Below are 9,050 nucleotides of genomic sequence, written 5' to 3'. Positions count from 1 at the left end.
GGGAAAGAGACATTTTCATTTACAGAGACATTTTAATTCTTATAGTTTTTTTTCCAATTAATCTGTAAATAATTGTTAATATAAAAATACACAAATACTTAAGCAGTCCAATTCCTGAAGATCCATTCCATTGTAACAAATGCATGAGTATCAATATATTTATATGAGGATGTCATTTTTAGAATAATTTAGAGAAGTTAAAAAATCTTTGACTGTATAAAATGCTCATCATAGGGGAATGATTATATGTTGTCATTCCATTCCATATGATAGTCTGCAGCTAAAGAAATGAATGAATTTAACATATATCAACTGACTTAGAAGATTTTCCAAACATAATATTAATGATAAAAGCAAGATGCAGAAACATGTTTATAATGTAATCTAATTTTTTAAACTTAATAACCAACCACAGAATCACTTTGTATATGTGTGTATGTTTGTACAAATCTGAACAAATTATGTAAAAACACTTAATGTTAGTTTATTGATAAGTGAAAAGGAAAGGAAGTTAAAAAAATTACATATAAACAAATATACCCATGATTTAAAAATAGTATTATAATAGAGTAATATTTATGCAAAATTATATATGTATGAAATTGTATAAAAAATAAGGTCACTAAAAATATCAGTGTTGGTTACTTTATGGTAAGTAGATGTAAGAGTATTTAGGTATTTTTAAAAACATTTTGTATCCTATTTATGAATTCAAGAGAACATGATTATCTCATTTATTCTATAATTAGTTTCTCAAATTTTTACTACTCCACCATTCCTCACTCTTACTACTATTTTATTAATCTTTATATATTTAATTCTAATGTAATAAATCTACTTACCTTGATGGTGATAGTACTTCCATTAAGACAGACATAGAGAGGATTTTAAAACTGAACGTTACTGGAATACAATTTAGATACAATAAAATTAATGCATTTAATGTAAACAGTTCAACGAGTTTCGACAGTTTTTGACAGTTGTGTTGTTTTCAGTTTGGGTTTACTATAAAAAGTATAAATTAATATATGTAATTGGGTCAATGACCAATAATTTCAGATCACTGATAATTCTGAGAATAAAAGAGGTTTAAAAATAAGAGAAAAAAGGGAAAATCTAGTCAACATTCAAAATTTTTGTGAATAATTTCAATAAAATGTTTTAGAATCTCTTCTGAAAAGACAATTTTTTAATCAGTTATTTGCTTTTTTGCTACTGAGCTGTAGGAGATTCTTATATATTTAGGATATTAACCCCACAGCAAAAATGATGATTTGATGTAATGAAAGTTTTCGAGGTAATGTATATGTTTAGTCCCATGGTTGTAGTAATTGTATCATGGGTATATGAATATGTCCCAAATTGTCAAAATGTATACATTAAATACGTGCAATTATTTGTATATACATTTTACTAAGTAAATCTTTAAAATAGGAAGTGACTAAATTACATTAGAGTAAAATGGAGAAATGAGTACAAGGTACTTTGGAATAATACTGAAAAATATATAATACTGGCTAAAATAATGAGGAAATGAGGTTGATTTATATAATAATTGTTCTTTTTAATCAGTATATGAGTTTTGTGATAATAAGAAGAGTAACTATGTTGACATTTTTCCCCCTGAGAAGTATTCAGTCTCTTCCCAAAATAAGTTATCCTCTTTTCAATATAGTAACTTGGATCAAAACTAATAAGTGAGATAAACTGTGTGGCACTTTATCACTCCCCTCCTTATATCAAGTGATTTATGATTAACAACTTTAAATATTTTGGCATATGCCTTTCTCTTGCTCTTCAAGGTAAAAATCATTCGACTCACATCATTTGGTATTTATTATTAAAGTATGGTCAGTGCTTGGGAACTTGTCAGAGACATATATTATGTGTCTTAGAAATATTTTTTTTTCCTTAGTGATGGAGTCGTCACTAAAATACTATACTATAGTATTTTTATACTATATTTTTATACTATATTTTATACTATATTTTATACTATATTTTTATAAGTGAAAAATTGACAAATTTTAAGTTTAGTATTTTATTTTTAGTTTAATAACATTCAAATTCAATAGTTACCAACTGTGACCAAAGTTATTTTCAAAAAAAGGACTGTAATAATATTTCCATCCCATATGCTCTTTAGAAAACTTCCCCATGAAGACCTTGAGGCGAATTTCCTTCCCTTGAATCTGGGCAAACATGTGACTTGCTTATCACCTAAAGAATATGGCAGACATGAAGCTGCAAGACTTCCAAGGCTATCCCATAATAGGTGAGGCAGCTTTTGCCTTATCAGATGGGTTACTTGCTTTGGAGAGATTCAGTTGGCATATCAGAAATTCTACTACTCTGAGACTCTCATGCTCGAGAGATCATACTTAGGTACTTGGGTTAACAGACCTGCTGAGCTCCCAACTGACAGATGGGCATTTGAGGGAGCATATTGGGTGGCCAACGAAGCTGAGCCTTCAAGTGACTACAGCTACAAGCAGCATCTGACTTAGCCTCATGAGACCCAAGTGAGAATTGCCTAATCCAGCACTTTCTGAATATTTGACCCATAAAATCATGGGTAAAATAAAAATTGTTTAAAGTGTCTAAGTTTTGGGGTAATCCACTATGTAGGTATAATAAATGAAATATTATTCAATGTGGAATACCTAGGAAAGCTGAATGAATCTCTCACTTGTCTTAAAGAGAGCCCAAATCAGACACATAAATATGAGTGATGAAAGGAACAATAGAGACATCAAGTGTAATCTCTTATTTGAATATTGAGGCAAATGACCTGGAGAAAATAGCTACTTATTGGTAGACCAAAGATTGGAACACATTTTTCATGATTGCTGTCTTGGTATTTTTGCACAGTTTAAAATAGCTCTGTATTTGAAGAGATTAAGTAACCATAGAATATTAATTGACATTTTTATATTTTATGACATATTCTTATTTTTTTCATTTAGAAAATCAGTCCCTTATTTAACTTTATTTGATTCTCAAACTCATTCACAGTTTTATATTAAAAACCTACTTTATACAAGTACTGTATTAAATGCTGGGGGATTAAATATGAAGATTTTATGCCATTGAGGTATGAAGAGTTGTTTAATATAAAGGCATTTAAATCATATATTGTGAATAAAATATGAGTAGTTACATAACAGCTCCATTTTAAAAAATGTTATCAAATAAAGAAGAAAATTGGATTCAATAAAACATCAGATTTATTAAGGCTACCAGTGGTGTTTGAGATGGTTTGTGAAGGTGAATTGTCTTTTAACAAGTAGAGGTGGATGGTTACAGCTTTTAAAAGGAGAATATGCTAAACAAAGGCATAAAAACAACAGGTATATTCAGGAGGTGGTGAGGGTTTTCACATGCCAGGATATATTATATGTTTATATATACTGAGAGGTGAAATTGAGAAGAGGGATGAGCACTGGAAGATGATAATTGATGTGTAGATTGGGGCCATATGGCAAAGTATCTTTACTGTACTGACGTGGGCAAGAAGGCAGTGTCAGAGTTTAATTATGATCAAAGGACTTCTTAAGAATATTAAAAAAAAGTTTTATTACTGAACCTCCAGCAATAACATATGAAAAAACTTTTGATTGTGTTTTCTTAAGAACTATTACTGCCCATTTACAATTATCTTAGACTTTTCAGAATAGACTGATTGCAATTGTGAATATTAAATTCTGATATAGCATTCAGTTATGTGATAATGCTTTTTATCATTTTGGGCAACCAGTAACTTTTGATTCACAAGTACCACTCGATAACAAACCTAGTCGGCACTACTCAAATAAGCATCTAAAAGGTAGATGTGACATGGTTGCAAGTTACACAATCTCTTCTAGGAAATAAGTATTTCATGTAAATGAGCCATTATTTTTCTTTAAAAAACAGTCATTCCATGTCTGAGAGCTTTATCCTAGAAGCTTTACTTTTTTCAGAGTGCAATTTCCTTTTCACAACAGATAACCTCCTTGTAGTGACTGGAAAATCACCTCATGCACTGATTTAGCTAGTCAGTCATTCAGTCTTTTTAAGGCAGGTACTTGCTATGTGCTTGACCCTCTACTATGAGCTCGGGAAAAAAAATGTTCATAATTTATCCTTTTTTTTTTTTTTCTTTAAAAAGTTTGCAAAATGTAGCTCAGTAGGAAGTCAAAGATTGCCTTTCCCATACTAGGTTCATTAGCCAAAATTACCCTGACACAACTGGAAATGTCTGAACAGTAAAACTAAAGTTGTGATCTTGTCATTTTATAGAGAAAGTATTTTTTCTGACCACTAGTACATAAATTAAAAAAAAAAATGTTCTTGGCAAATTTAACTAATTCCATTCTCCAACTCACAGAATCATAGATTTATTTAGTACAGCCTTATTTTTCAAGCCCAGTGTTCTAGAAAATTAGTGTTTTTAAGACAGGTAATTCTGAGTATAGTAAACTGAAGGTAAATTGAATAAATGAAGATGCCTAGCCAAAGGGATTTCCTGGTATCAATAAACAGAGAAAATAAAGAAGAAAATAACCCATTTCACAGTATAAGAACATAATCATTTGAGTACAGCTATTTAACAAAGAAATATTTGATTGGCTTCCTTAGCCTGGGAAATAAACTTGAGATTAAAAGTCAGCTGATCCTCTATCTACAAAAGAGGATAATGGATTCAGTGATTTGAATACAGAGCAGCAGGTAAAATATATCTTGGAAGCATGTTCAGTCCATGGATCTATCCTTGTCCTGTTGAATCAGAATTTTCTAAACGAATCAATAGGAAAATATGCTTTAAAAATATTATCCAATATTGCTAATTTAATTTAGAAACAGAAATATAGATCTCTTGTCTCTCCTCCTTGTTCAGATAACAATGTGCTACAGTATGGCTTAGCTGCAAGACAAGGAGAGATTCTACAGCTAAAATGCAGACTTGTTGTTTACTTTCCTTTATTTCCTAACAGTTAGATAGATAACAATATGTCTAGGTGAAGCAGCCTTCTTATACCTTTGATGCCTGTGAATTCTTTTAAGAACTCTTGAAAATATTTAGGAGAGATTTCTAGTGAGCAGAAGAATTACTGGTGTGGGGCTGTGAGTGTAGTGGGGCAAGTCACACATCCTAGGGATTCTCATAACTAGAGCAGCCCTTTGTACATCAGGGAGATAAATAAGCTCAACATTACATGGTTCACTGAGAGTTCCTTTACATATATATTAAATATATATAAACGCTTGGGAGATAATCACAGGTTTCCAAATTTATAGTTTAGAATCAATGGCAACATCACTTGCTGTATATGCATCAGGACAAACATGGCTAATTAGGTGGAGTATTCTCAAATTAGTTTTATTTCACTGACCAGCTACAGGATAATTGGAATACACATGATAGAATAGAAGTATCTATCATGTGAGACATTGAATGTTGAAACACTGAAAAGCAAGAAATAAGCAGGGACAAAGGAATGATAGTGCTGTGACCTGCATTTTTGTTGTGACACAAGCTTATCTTCCACATCTATGGAAACATAAATCATTTAACACTTTGTGTAAAAGAATCATGATTTTAGTTTGCCTCCAAATTCCAAACACCCTGAAGGTAATCACCTTATGGTGAATGAACCTGTTATGTGACGATTAAAAATGTGAGCACTGGAGTTAAATCCTCTGCATCCCAGTATTACTCCCACCACTTACTAGATGTATGGTGTCAGGCAAGCTATTTCCTTCTCAATGCCTCAGCTACTTCATTTGTAAAATGCAGGTATCAACGGTACCTACTAAGAGTTAAATGAGCAAACTTCTATAAAAGATTTATAGTTGAACATAGCAGATAAATACACAACTCGTGCAATCTATTAGTGTTATGCTCTAACATGCGCTCTATTTTAATGTTTATATTAACATTGACTTTATTTATTTATGGTTTCCTGAAATTATACTGATGTAGTAAATAAAAAATAGTCATTACAGTCTTTTACTAACAGTAAACATATATACATTTGTCTTATAAACATTGTCATGCTACTCTAAGCTTTTCATATTTATTAGAAATGTCTCTTTCTGTATAGTCATGTTGTAATTGTCATAAGCAATACATGTAATTACCATACAAGACATCCACGCAGTATTAAAGAGAATTCCACTTCATTTAGACAAGAATCGTGCATTATCTTCTATGAGCAGAATATAATTATATAGATTTTTAATGGTTGTATAAAATTGGAGGAGTGGGTTTTAGTCCAGATCCCAGTGAGAAAATTGACTCTTTCTACAAGAGTCACTTAAAATAACTTTATTCATATTTAGGAAAAAAATGGATTTCATTAGAGATCACAGAAGACAAAGAGCACTTTTATTAAAGAGAGTCATAGAGTTGCAAAGCAATGCACAGGCAGTTTCTACTATGTGGTAAGGTAAACAAGGCTTTTTCTGCAGATACTTCTAGAGGAAGAAACCATCCACAGCAATGCCAAAATAAGTACTTGATTGTTGACTTCCAAGAAAGATGGAAGTGTAAGGGCACAGCTCATTAAAGTAGAGTATTTCATATACTTTGAAGACAGGAGAAAGCCACAATTTCACATCACAAACTGAACAATAACTGATAAATAACAATGGCACTTGTACAATTCACAGGGGCTCCAAGAATTTAGTACAGAACAATATACAGTGTGTATTTCATAATATGCAATAAAAGGTATAGGAAATAGGTGGAAGAAGTTCTGATGTACCTTACTAACAGGTCCAGTTTAAAGGCTGAGGGGTAGACTAGCCGCGGAAGAACTACAGCAGACCTCTTCAAAGACTGGAAGGTATGCTTAGGAACTAGGTTGCTGTCCGCCTTTTTCTGTACACTTCAATAACTTCCTAATATGGATACTGTCTAGAAATGAAGCTTAGCAATAAAACAATGTATATCAACAATCATAGAATGCTCATTACTGACAACATTGAGCAACCTGATAAAAATACCTAGGCCAAAACCATGCAAGGGTATGGCTTTTAATCTATAGGTTATAATAAATTTAATTTAAACACAATATCCAAACCATTCTAGGATCATTAAAACACTTAAAGCTCCTGCAAGTAAGCCCTAAACCAGTCTCTGTCAGTATTTTCACAATATTTTTATGTGTGCATGTGAAATCTGGGAAGCAATAAAACAAGTGAATAAATTGATGGCTAAGATAACATAGAGAAAAGTAGCCACAAGATATTTGCTTAAAATAGTATCAAAAATTGTTGCTAGTAAATTATAATTCATAAAGTCAAATAAATTCTATAATAGAATACCATCTCATATCTAATCATACAATCACATATTAATATTGATATGAGAAAAACATAAAACATGGAAAGGTATACATGGCTATGACCAAACTTGAATCTGTTTTTAAAAATAAATCTTTACTAAGATAACCAGAACTAACAAGATTATTTTCAAATTTCACTGGAATAATAAAGATGTATTAAAGGCTGTCACTTCTTTTTTCAGAAAGAAAAACAAAGAAAAAAATGAGGGAAGCGTTATGTGCTACCAGTTTTGAAAAGGTATGATGAAGCCATAGTAATAGAAGCAAACAAGGGATGAAAAAAAAAATGACCAATGAAATAGAATTGATAACTCAGAGACCAAGAAATGTGTTTTTGAATATTTGATTTTAAATAGATAAGCAAAGTAAGATTTTGTAGCTGGTGTTAGAGAAAACTCTTATATAGAGAAAATAAAATTGGATTTCAATATAAAATTTTATAATATATGTAGATGTGTAATTCAGATGTATTAAAGATCTAAATGTGAAAGTTAAACATATTTAGTAATTAGTATTTACTGTGTAATTATTTAGAATATATTTGGCCTAGTAGTGTGAAAAATTTCAAATAGGGCCCTGGCACAAGTTTAAATAAATAAAATAATAAATTAATAAGCAAACACATATTCATTTGATTTCATCAGAATTATGTATTTCTATACAGAGTACCTACATAAAGTCAACAGATCATTAACAACTTGTAAAATGCTATTTTTAGTAAATACAACAAAAACTAAGATAAAGATGAATCAAGAAACTCAAGTAAATCACTCAGAAACACAATAGAAATACAGATAAAGAATACTGTATGGATAAGTAACACTCACAAGTGGAAATCTTAATGATAGTAAGTATATGAAGAAATTCTCAAATCATTAGGAATAGGAGAAATAATATTTAAGGCAACAATGAGATGCCAGTTTTCCCCATCATATTTGCAATATTAGAAAATTGCATGATGCCAGAGTCTAACCAGTCTTATACAATATAATCATAAGACTGGCATCCTATCACCTTGACCATATTCTCTTGGTTAGAAGCAAGTCACAACTCTTACACACATTCAAGAGCAGATTATAAAAGGACATGAAAAGGATAAAGATATTTATATTCTACTATATTAAAACCATAAGTCTCATAAATCATTTCTAAAGGAAACATTAAAAGGAGATAGGTAATAGTGGAAGGAAGACACCAATATCCTTTTTAGATGACTTACAGTCTTAGGAGAAGTGCATTAAGAATAATTAATAAACTAAAAAGAATATGTATATATAGTACTAGACAAAAAGTCAACATGATGTTTTATAATTAAACAGTATTATGTTAGAATTAAATGTTCCTGAAATAAAGATCTTGTTCTGCAGATTCAAAGGATGCAGTAGGTTTCAGTGTGATTAATAAAGAATAAACACTTAAATTTGTTGTTGACATTTTGAACAAGGAGTTTAAAGAAACCCATTCCAGTGAGGGTGCTTTATAGACTTTTAACTTGTGATCTCTTAATTTTCTTTCTTCCGTTTAAAAGAAAAAAAAAATAACAAAAAAATAACCTCCAGATAAACCCTCAATTTCAGGGACAGTATTTTGACTTGTGTGTGGGTGAGAGTCAATAGGAATAAGGAAACAAGAGCCTTACCTCTGTAGTCTTTGCATTATATGGAGGCAATCAAACTCCAGAAATGGAAGAAGAGTCAACATTCAGTATATAATGGTTAT

Source organism: Lipotes vexillifer, unplaced genomic scaffold, assembly GCF_000442215.2.
Source record: "Lipotes vexillifer unplaced genomic scaffold, Lipotes_vexillifer_v1.1 scaffold732, whole genome shotgun sequence".
Taxonomy (NCBI): domain Eukaryota; kingdom Metazoa; phylum Chordata; class Mammalia; order Artiodactyla; family Lipotidae; genus Lipotes; species Lipotes vexillifer.
The sequence above is the reverse complement of the archived record's forward strand: the minus strand, read 5'-3'. Positions refer to the sequence as shown.